Below are 11,940 nucleotides of genomic sequence, written 5' to 3' on the forward strand. Positions count from 1 at the left end.
CCGATCTACGTCCTCGTCGCCGGCTGATACGTCTCCGACGTATCGATAATTTCTTATGTTCCATGCCACATTATTGATGTTATCTACATGTTTTATGCACACTTTATGTCATATTCGTGCATTTTCCGGAACTAACCTATTAACAAGATGCCAAAGTGCCGCTTGTTGTTTTCTCGCTGTTTTTGGTTTCGAAATCCTAGTAAGGAAATATTCTCGGAATTGGACGAAATCAACGCCCGGGGTCCTATTTTGCCACGAAGCTTTCCGGAAGTCCGAAGACGAGACGAAGAGGGGCCACGAGGCAGCCGGAGCATAGGGCGGCGCGGCCCCGCCTCGGCCGCGCGGCCCTATGGTCCGGGCCCCTCGTGCCGCCTCTTGACCTACCCTTCCGCCTACTTAAAGCCTCCGTGATGAAACCCCCGGCACCGGGAGCCACGATACGGAAAACCTTCCGCAGACGCCGCCAACGCCGATCCCATCTCGGGGGATCCAGGAGATCGCCTCCGGCACCCTCGCCGGAGAGGGGAATCATCTCCCGGAGGACTCTACGCCGCCATGGTCGCCTCCGGAGTGATGTGTGAGTAGTCTACCCCTGGACTATGGGTCCATAGCAGTAGCTAGATGGTTGTCTTCTCCCCATTGTGCTATCATTGTCGGATCTTGTGAGCTGCCTAACATGATCAAGATCATCTATCTGTAATTCTATATGTTGCGTTTGTTGGGATCCGATGAATAGAGAATACTTGTTATGTTGATTATCAAAGCTATGTCTATGTGTTGATTATGATCTTGCATGCTCTCCGTTATTAGTAGATGCTCCGGCCAAGTTGATGCTAGTAACTCCAAGAGGGAGTATTTATGCTCGATAGTGGGTTCATGTCTCCGTGAATCTGGAGGGGTGACAAGAACCTCTAAGGTTATGGATGTGCTGTTGCCACTAGGGATAAAACATTGGTGCTATGTTCAAGGATGTAGTCACTAGTTACATTACGCGCAATACTTAATGCAATTGTCTCGTTGTTAGCAACTTAATACCGGAGGGGTTCGGATGATAACCTCGAAGGTGGACTTTTTAGGCATAGATGCAGTTGGATGGCGGTCTATGTACTTTGTCGTAATGCCCAATTAAATCTCACTATACTCATCATGATATGTATGTGCATGGTCATGCCCTCTTTATTTGTCAATTGCCCAACTGTAATTTGTTCACCCAACATGCTCGTTTATCTTATGGGAGAGACACCTCTAGTGAACTGTGGACCCCGGTCCAATTCTCTTCACCGAAATACAATCTACTGCAATACTTGTTCTACTCGTTTTCTGCAAACAATCATCTTCCACACAATACGGTTAATCCTTTGTTACAGCAAGCCGGTGAGATTGACAACCTCACTCGTTTCGTTGGGACAAAGTACTTTGGTTGTGTTGTGCAGGTTCCACGTTGGCGCCGGAATCCCCGGTGTTGCGCCGCACTACATCCCGCCGCCATCAACCTTCAACGTGCTTCTTGGCTCCTCCTGGTTCGATAAACCTTGGTTTCTTTCTGAGGGAAAACTTGCTGCTGTGCGCATCATACCTTCCTCTTGGGGTTCCCAACGAACGTGTGAGTTACACACCATCAAGCTCTTTTTCTGCGCCGTTGCCGGGAGATCAAGACACGCTGCAAGGGGAGTCTCCACTTCTCAATCTCTTTACTTTGTTTTTGTCTTGCTTAGTTTTATTTACTACTTTGTTTGCTGCACTAAATCAAAATACAAAAAAATTAGTTGCTAGTTTTACTTTATTTGCTATCTTGTTTGCTATATCAAAAACACAAACAAATTAGTTTACTTGCATTTACTTTATCTAGTTTGCTTTATTTACTACTACTAAAATGAGTAATCCTGAAGTTGAAGTTCGTATGTTTAAGCAACGAGGGGGAGAATGTTTGAGAGATGCTTGGTATAGAATTAGTGATGCCCATAATAGATGCACTAAGAAACACTCCACCATTATTTTACTCAGGAATTTTTATGTTGGTATCTCTAGCTGGAATAGATATGTTCTTGATAGTCTCGCAAAAGGTGACTTCCTAAGTACTCCTGCATTAGAAGCTAGTTGCATTATTGAGAGTTTATTTGGAATACCCCCTGTTGATAAAGTTAAAACTGAAATCTCTCTTGAAGATGTTATGAAAAAATTGGAAACCATAGAGAAAAAAATTCCAAGTATTGAAGCTGAATTGGAAATGTTACTTGATAAAACTGATGAACTTGATAAATCCTTAGGAGGAATTGATGAAAGAATTAGTGTCCTAGGAACTTGTGTTGTCCATGATGATCAAATCAATAGGATTGATGAACTTGAAAAGGCTATGGGAACCTTGGGTTCAACATTTTCTTCTCTTAAATATAAGGAGAAAGCTTATGTGGGTAAGGAGCAAAAGTTTATGTATGTCTCTAAAGTGCCTAAACCAAAGAAGTATTATTATAGGCCTAAAATTTACAAAGCCCTTAGTACCACTGCGGATGGGGGAGCTCATGATAACGATACACCACTCTCCGATAATACTTGATACACACTTTCTGCGCCTAGCTGAAAGGCGTTAAAGAAAAGCGCTTATGGGAGACAACCCATGTTTTTACCTGCAGTACTTTGTTTTTATTTTGTGTCTTGGAAGTTGTTTACTACTGTAGCAACCTCTCCTTATCTTAGTTTTGTGTTTTGTTGTGCCAAGTAAAGCCGTTGATAGAAAAGTAAGTACTAGATTTGGATTACTGCGCAGTTCCAGATTTCTTTGCTGTCACGAATCTGGGTCTACCTCTCTGTAGGTAGCTCAGAAAATTAAGCCAATTTACGTGCATGATCCTCATATATGTACGCAACTTTCATTAAATTTGGGCATTTTCATTTGAGAAAGTCTGGTGCCATTGTAAAATTCGTCAATACGAACTGTTCTGTTTTGACAGATTCTGCCTTTTATTTCGCATTGCCTCTTTTGCTATGATGGATGAATTTCTTTGATCCACTAATGTCCAGTAGCATTATGCAATGTCCAGAAGTGTTAAGAATGATTGTGTCACCTCTGAATATGTTAATTTTTATTGTGCACTAACCCTCTAATGAGTTGTTTCGAGTTTGGTGTGGAGGAAGTTTTCAAGGATCAAGAGAGGAGTATGATGCAACATGATCAAGGAGAGTGAAAGCTCTAAGCTTGGGGATGCCCCGGTGGTTCACCCCTGCATATATTAAGAAGACTCAAGCGTCTAAGCTTGGGGATGCCCAAGGCATCCCCTTCTTCATCGACAACATTATCAGGTTCCTCCCCTGAAACTATATTTTTATTCCATCACATCTTATGTGCTTTGCTTGGAGCGTCGCTTTGTTTTTTTTTGTTTTGTTTGAATAAAATGGATCCTAGCATTCACCTTATGGGAGAGAGACACGCTCCGCTGTAGCATATGGACAAGTATGTCCTTAGTTTCTACTCATAGTATTCATGGCGAAGTTTCTTCTTCGTTAAATTGTTATATGGTTGGAATTGGAAAATGATACATGTAGTAATTGCTATAAATGTCTTGGGTAATGTGATACTTGGCAATTGTTGTGCTCATGATTAAGCTCTTGCATCATATGCTTTGCACCCATTAATGAAGAAATACATAGAGCATGCTAAAATTTGGTTTGCATATTTGGTTTCTCTAAGGTCTAGATAATTTCTAGTATTGAGTTTGAACAACAAGGAAGACGGTGTAGAGTCTTATAATGGTTTCAATATGTCTTTTATGTGAGTTTTGCTGCACCGGTTCATCCTTGTGTTTGTTTCAAATAAGCCTTGCTAGCCTAAACCTTGTATCGAGAGGGATTACTTTTCATGCATCCAAAATACTTGAGCCAACCACTATGCCATTTGTGTCCACCATACCTACCTACTACATGGTATTTTCCGCCATTCGAAAGTAAATTGCTTGAGTGCTACCTTTAAAATTCCATCATTCACCTTTTCAATATATAGCTCATGGGACAAATAGCTTAAAAACTATTGTAGTATTGAATATGTAATTATGCACTTTATCTCTTAATAAGTTGCTTGTTGTGCGATAACCATGTTCACTGGGGACGCCATCAACTATTCATTGTTGAATTTCATGTGAGTTGCTATGCATGTCCATCTTGTCTGAAGTAAGAGAGATCTACCACCTTATGGTTAAGCATGCATATTGTTAGAGAAGAGTATTGGGCCGCTAACTAAAGCCATGATCCATGGTGGAAGTTTCAGTTTTGGACATATATCCTCAATCTCAAATGAGAAAATTGTTAATTGTTATTACATGCTTATGCATAAAAGAGGAGTCCATTATCTATTGTCTATGTTGTACCGGTATGGATGTCTAAGTTGAAGAATAATCAATAGCGAGAAATCCAATGCGAGCTTTCTCCTTAGACCTTTGTACAGGCGGCATAGAGGTACCCCTTTGTGACACTTGGTAAAAACATGTGCATTGTGATGATCCGGTAGTCCAAGCTAATTAGGACAAGGTGCGGGCACTATTAGTACACTATGCATGAGGCTTGCAACTTGTAAGATATAATTTACATGATACATATGCTTTATTACTATCGTTGACAAAATTGTTTCATGTTTTCAAAATCAAAGCTCTAGCACAAATATAGCAATCGATGCTTTTCCTCTATGGAGGACCATTCTTTTACTTTCAATGTTGAGTCGAGCTCACCTATTTCTCTCCACCTCAAGAAGCAAACACTTGTGTGAACTGTGTATTGATTCCTACATACTTGCTTATTGCACTTATTATATTACTCTATGTTGACAATATCCATGAGATATACATGTTACAAGTTGAAAGCAACCGCTGAAACTTAATCTTCTTTTGTGTTGCTTCAATGCTTTTACTTTGAATTATTGCTTTATGAGTTAACTCTTATGCAAGACTTATTGATGCTTGTCTTGAAGTGCTATTCATGAAAAGTCTTTGCTTTATGATTCACTTGTTTACTCATGTCATATACATTGTTTTGATCGCTGCATTCACTACATATGCTTTACAAATAGTATGATCAAGATTATGATGGCATGTCACTCCAGAAATTATCCGTGTTATCGTTTTACCTCGCTCGGGACGAGCAGAACTAAGCTTGGGGATGCTGATACGTCTCCAACGTATCGATAATTTCTTATGTTCCATGCCACATTATTGATGTTATCTACATGTTTTATGCACACTTTATGTCATATTCGTGCATTTTCTGGAACTAACCTATTAACAAGATGCCGAAGTGCCAGTTGCTGTTTTCTCCTGTTTTTGGTTTCAGAAATCCTAGTAAGGAAATATTCTCGGAATTGGACGAAATCAACGCCCAGGGTCCTATTTTGCCACGAAGCTTCCAGAAGTCCGAAGACGAGACGAAGAGGGGCCACGAGGCAGCCAGAGCATAGGGCGGCGCGGCCCCTGCCCTGGCCGTGCAGCCCTATGGTCTGGGCCCCTCGTGCCGCCTCTTGACCTACCCTTCCGCCTACTTAAAGCCTCCGTGACGAAACCCCCAGTACCGGGAGCCACGATACGGAAAACCTTCCAGAGACGCCGCCAACGCCGATCCCATCTCGGGGATCCAGGAGATCGCCTCCGGCACCCTGCCGGAGAGGGGAATCATCTCCCGGAGGACTCTACGCCGCCATGGTCGCCTCCGGAGTGATGTGTGAGTAGTCTACCCCTGGACTATGGGTCCATAGCAGTAGCTAGATGGTTGTCTTCTCCCCATTGTGCTATCATTATCGGATCTTGTGAGCTGCCTAACATGATCAAGATCATCTATCTGTAATTCTATATGTTGCGTTTGTTGGGATCCGATGAATAGAGAATACTTGTTATGTTGATTATCAAAGCTATGTCTATGTGTTGTTTATGATCTTGCATGCTCTCCGTTATTAGTAGATGCTCCGGCCAAGTTGATGCTAGTAACTCCAAGAGGGAGTATTTATGCTCGATAGTGGGTTCATGTCTCCGTGAATCCGGAGGGGTGACAAGAACCTCTAAGGTTATGGATGTGTCTGTTGCCACTAGGGATAAAACATTGGTGCTATGTTCAAGGATGTAGTCACTAGTTACATTACGCGCAATACTTAATGCAATTGTCCGTTGTTAGCAACTTAATACCGGAGGGGGTTCGGATGATAACCCGAAGGTGGACTTTTTAGGCATAGATGCAGTTGGATGGCGGTCTATGTACTTTGTCGTAATGCCCAATTAAATCTCACTATACTCATCATGATATGTATGTGCATGGTCATGCCCTCTTTATTTGTCAATTGCCCAACCGTAATTTGTTCACCCAACATGCTGTTTATCTTATGGGAGAGACACCTCTAGTGAACTCGTGGACCCCGGTCCAATTCTCTTTACTCGAAATACAATCTATCGCAATACTCGTTCTACCGTTTTCTGCAAACAATCATCTTCCACACAATACGGTTAATCCTTTGTTACAGCAAGCCGGTGAGATTGACAACCTCACTGTTTCGTTGGGACAAAGTACTTTGGTTGTGTTGTGCAGGTTCCACGTTGGCGCCGGAATCCCCGGTGTTGCGCCGCACTACATCCCGCCGCCATCAACCTTCAACGTGCTTCTTGGCTCCTCCTGGTTCGATAAACCTTGGTTTCTTTCTGAGGGAAAACTTGCTGCTGTGCGCATCATACCTTCCTCTTGGGGTTCCCAACGAACGTGTGAGTTACACGCCATCACCGGCATATTTCCAGAGAGGATGTTTGCGAGCCTGAAGCGGCTGCACCCTAGTCCTAAGGAAGTATGCAGTGATTTGAATACCCGATAATTCTTTGCCGCGAGTATTTTGCAACTCGTGGATACGAGCCATCAAGGTTTCTGTCGACGCCCTTTCTTCTTCGGTGGCCTCCGCGTCCCATGAGTGGCGGCGAAAGATTTTCTCGGCGCCATCAAAAGGAGGGATGTTGTCTTCCGCACATCCATGGTTCTCCTCCTGAATGTACAACCACTTCTTGCGCCATCCTTGAACTGAGTCAGGAAGTTTGACGTCGAAGTAGTCGACAGTGGGCCGAACAGAAATTACAACGCCGCCTATATTATAGGCGACATTGGGCGAGCCATTACGGCGGCAGAAGAAAATGCGCTTCCATAGCGCCCAGTTAGGCTGGACGCCAAGGAAGGCCTCGCACAAAGTGATGAAAATGGAGATGTGGAGAATTGAATTTGGCGTGAGGTGGTGGAGTTGCAAACCATAGACAAAAAGCAGTCCGCGGAGAAAAGGATGAATAGGGGCGGAAAGACCGCGGATGAGGTGGTCGACAAAACTTACCCGGTACCCCATTGGAGGGGTTGGGTAGCTCTCCTCACTGGGGAAGCACAATGCCTTGGGTTTCTTGCTGATCCCCAGCTTCTTCAGCATGTTGACGTCTTGAGTGGAAATTTTGGATCTTTCCCACTCCGCCGCTCCAAGATCCACGGCGGCCATGGAGGATTCCGGCGTGCTGTGCCTTGTCAATCGACGCGGTGGCATCAACAATGGCGCAGGGTTTGCAGCTTGGAAGCGAGGAGCTTAGGAGATTGTGGATCGCAGGAGGAAATTTGCAGATGAGAAAAGGAGGACGGCGCGAGCGGAAGTGCTCAAGGAGGAAGACGATGATCTTATATAAGGGTGCGGCGAAGCGACGAACCGTTGGATAAGGAATATGTGTGACAGATGATAGCCACGTGGCAACAAGGGTAAAAAAGTAACTTAACGTTGGGGAAGTTACGGTGCGTGTGCCCGAAAAAGCGAAGGACGTGTGTCCCCCACCTGCACGACGTGTCAAGAAAGTGGATTAATTGGGCCCGCATGGCAGCGAGAACAGACTTGTCATAAAATTCTGACTAGCAATCGTGGCTATCGTCAGCAATAACGTCACCTTGGCAGAAGGAAAAATTCGACTACACAACTTCATAAAAGGCGACATGGAAAATAATGCTGAGCCTTTGATCAAATACAAGTTTCTGACCAAATGCTCGGGGGCTACTTTGGAAAAAAGGAAAAAAGATCTAGACAGACAAAATAGAAATGGCGTGAGCCTATGACCAAATACAAATATTTGTTCATAGCCTCGGGGGCTACTCCCATCGGGAGCGCTGTTCGCGCACCCGAGGAATTATAAAACTTCGGGAGATAAAAAGAGAATATAGCGGCATGAGGCGTGGAGCCTACAACCAAGAACAAGTCCTTGGCTGTAGCCTCGGGGGCTACTCCCATCGGGAACGCTGCTAGCGTGCCCGATGAAATTATAAAGAAGAAAGAAAAGAAAGAGAAAAAGAAAGATAGAAGAGCAAAAGAGTATATTTCGAGTTATAATTAACTCTACATATACTCCCATCGGGAGAGCAGTATAAGTCATCTTTGACTCGATAAAATGTGCCATTCCAACAGCCGAAAAAGCACTCGACAATATATTCTCAGAACGCCAAAGTTGCGATCAATTTCTGAATGCCGCAGATTTGCGAAGGTAAGACCCCAGATCCGTTCTGCTGGGCGTGGCATCGCTGAAGACTGCGCTCTGCTATTTTTATCCGTATCAACAGATACGAAGAAAAATCCTAACGGACGCGTTAGGTACCCGATAAACTTTACTGGGACTCGACAGAATGGTAAGACCTTAAGCGGCACCTGTCGAAGTTTACACCGGTATCCCGAGGTCATGTCCAGGGACGTGATCTTGAAGTAGGTTTTTGCGGATTGCCACTAGAGCACTTAACTAGTACCTGATCCGTCAGATGAACTAGCCCCAACTACCATTATCCCTGTACAATATAGATGTTTATGAGGAAAAATATAGAAAAGTCAAAGCTGTCGAATAAAAATAAACAGTGGAGATTTTCCTTGACTCTACGATTCAAGCAAAATCTTGGGGGCTACTGACATAGGCATCCCAAATGGGCCTGCCGAAGATAGTACCCGGGGTTTACTGAAGGCCCATTACCTGAAGAATAAGAAGATTCGGAAGCCCAAGATATTATTAAGGAAAGTTAGAGTTGTAATAGAAAGTCTTATTTGTAATCTTGCGGGATGAGTTAGAAACCTTCCCGGACTCTGTAACTTGTACAACACGAATCCCTCGGCTCCGCCTCCTATATAAAGGGGGAGTCAAGGGATGAGGAAGGCATCAAATCATTGTTTACAAACCCTAGTTCTCATAATCGTCGAGTACTTTTCGGCTGAAACCTTCGAGATCTACTTACCCTCTACTTCTAACTAAACCCTAGCCTACAATCCATAGGCATTGACAAGTTGATACCTTGTCAGACCTTGGTTCCTTTGCATTGGCGATGGCACCCGTGTTGTCACAATAAATGACTAACGGGTCCAATGCACTAGGAACCACACCAAGCTCAACAATGAACCTCTTCATCCATACCGCTTCCGATGAAGCCTCTCAAGCCTCTATATATTCAGATTCTGTTGAAGATTTCGCCACCGTGCACTGCTTGGAACTGCTCCAGCTTACTGCCGCACCATTAAATATAAACACGTACCCAGTACCGAGACTTAGAGTCATCAGGATCGGTGTTCCAACTTGCATCGGTGTAACTGGTTACAACGAGCTCTTGGTCACCGCCATAACAAAGAAACATATCCTTAGTCCTTTTCAAGTACTTCAGGATATTCTTGACCACTGTCCAGTGTTCCATTCCTGGATCACTACTCTGATATCTGCTGGTCAAACTAACAGCATGTGCGATATCCGGTCTGGTACACAGCATGGCATACATGATAGAGCCTACTGCCGAAGCATAGGGGATCTTGCTCATCCTCTCTCTTTCATCTGCCGTAGCCGGACCTTGAGTTTTAATCAAGACCTTACCTGGCAACATAGGCAAGAACCCTTTCTTGCTTTCATACATTCTAAACTTCTTTAGAATCTTGTCCAGGTATGTACTCTGCGAAAGCCCTATTAGGCGTCTTGATCTATCTCTATAAATCTTGATGCCTAAAATGTATGCTGCTTCACCAAGGTCTTTCATTGAAAAAGACTTATTCAAATAACCTTTAACGCTGCTTAATAGTTCTATATCATTCCCAATCAATAATATGTCATCTACATATAATATCGAGAACGCTACAGAGCTCCCACTCACTTTCTTGTAAATACAGGCCTCACCATGTGTCCGTATAAACCCGAAGTCTCTGATCACCGTATCAAAGCGTCGGTTCCAACTCCGGGATGCTTGCTTCAGTCCATACATGGAACGCTGAAGTTTGCATACCTTGTCAGCATTTTTAGGATCGACAAAACCTTTGGGTTGTACCATATACAACTCTTCCTCAATTTCACCATTAAGGAACGCCATTTTGACATCTATCTGCCAAATCTCATAATCGAAAAATGCAGCTATTCCTAACAAAATCCTCACAGACTTTAGCTTCGCTACAGGTGAGAAAGTCTCATCGTAGTCAACTCCTTGAATTTGTCAGAAACCCTTTGCGACAAGTCAAGCTTTATAGACAGTAATATTACCATCAGCATCTGTTTTTCTCTTGAAGATCCATTTATTCTCGACAGCCGTGCGGCTATCAGGTAAGTCTACCAAAGTCCATACTTTGTTATCATACATGGATCCCATTTCGCGATTTCATGGCTTCTTGCCATTTGTTGGAATCTGGGCTCACCATTGCTTCTTCATACGTCGCAGGGTCCTCATCATTGTTGTCCACAATCATGACATTTAGACAGGGATCATACCAATCAGGAGTGGTACGTTCCCTCGTCGATCTGCGAGGTTCAGTAGCTTCCTCGTTCGAAGTTTCATGATCATCATCATTTGCTTCCTCTCCTATCGGTGCAGGCTGCGCAGGAACTTCTTCCGGCACTGCGCTACTCTGATCTATGAGAGAAGGTTCATCAACCTCATCGAGTTCTACTTTCCTTCCAGTCACTTCATTAGTGAGAAACTCCTTCTCAAGAAAGGATCCATTCTTGGCAACAAAGATTTTGCCTTCGGATCTGTGATAGAAAGTGTACCCAATTGTTTCTTTAGGGTATCCTATGAAGACGCATTTCTCAGCTTTGGGTTCTAGCTTGTCAGGTTGTAACTTCTTTACATAAGCTTCGCAACCTCAAACTTTAAGGAACGACAGCTTAGGTTTCTTCCCAAACCATAATTCATACGGTGTCGTTTCAACGGATTTAGATGGTGCCCTATTTAAATGAATGCGGCTGTCTCTAATGCATAACCCCAAAACGATAATGGCATATCGGTAAGAGACATCATAGAGCGAACCATATCTAAGAGAGTTCGATTACGACATTCAGACACACCATTGCGTTGTGGTATTCCCAGCGGTGTCAACTGTGAAAGTATTCCGCATTTCTTTAAATGCATGCCAAACTCATAACTCAGATATTCGCCTCCGCGATCAGAACGCAGAAACTTAATCTTCTTGTTACGTTGATTTTCTACTTCACTTTGGAATTTCTTGAACTTCTCAAAAGTCTCGGACTTATGTTTCATAAAGTAAATATACCCATATCTACTCAGATCATCCGTGAAGGTTAGAACATAACGATAACCACCACGCGATGCTACACTCATTGGTCCGCACACATCGGTATGTATGATTTCCAATAAGTCTGTAGCTCGCTCCATTGTAGCAGAAAATGGAGTCTTAGTCATTTTTCCCATTAGTCATGCTTCGCATCTGTCAAGTGACTCAAAGTCAAGTGACTCAAGAAGTCCATCGGAATGGAGTTTCTTCATGCGCTTCACTCCAATATGACCAAGACGACAAGTGCCACATATAAGTAGAATTATCATTCAATTTAATTCGCTTAGCATCAATGTTATGAACATGTGTATCACTACTATCGAGATTTAACAAGAATAAACCATTCATCTCAGGTGCATGGCCATAAAAGACATTACTCATATAAATCGAACAAC

The sequence above is a fragment of the Lolium rigidum genome, chromosome 6 (genome assembly GCF_022539505.1).
Source record: "Lolium rigidum isolate FL_2022 chromosome 6, APGP_CSIRO_Lrig_0.1, whole genome shotgun sequence".
Classification (NCBI taxonomy): domain Eukaryota; kingdom Viridiplantae; phylum Streptophyta; class Magnoliopsida; order Poales; family Poaceae; genus Lolium; species Lolium rigidum.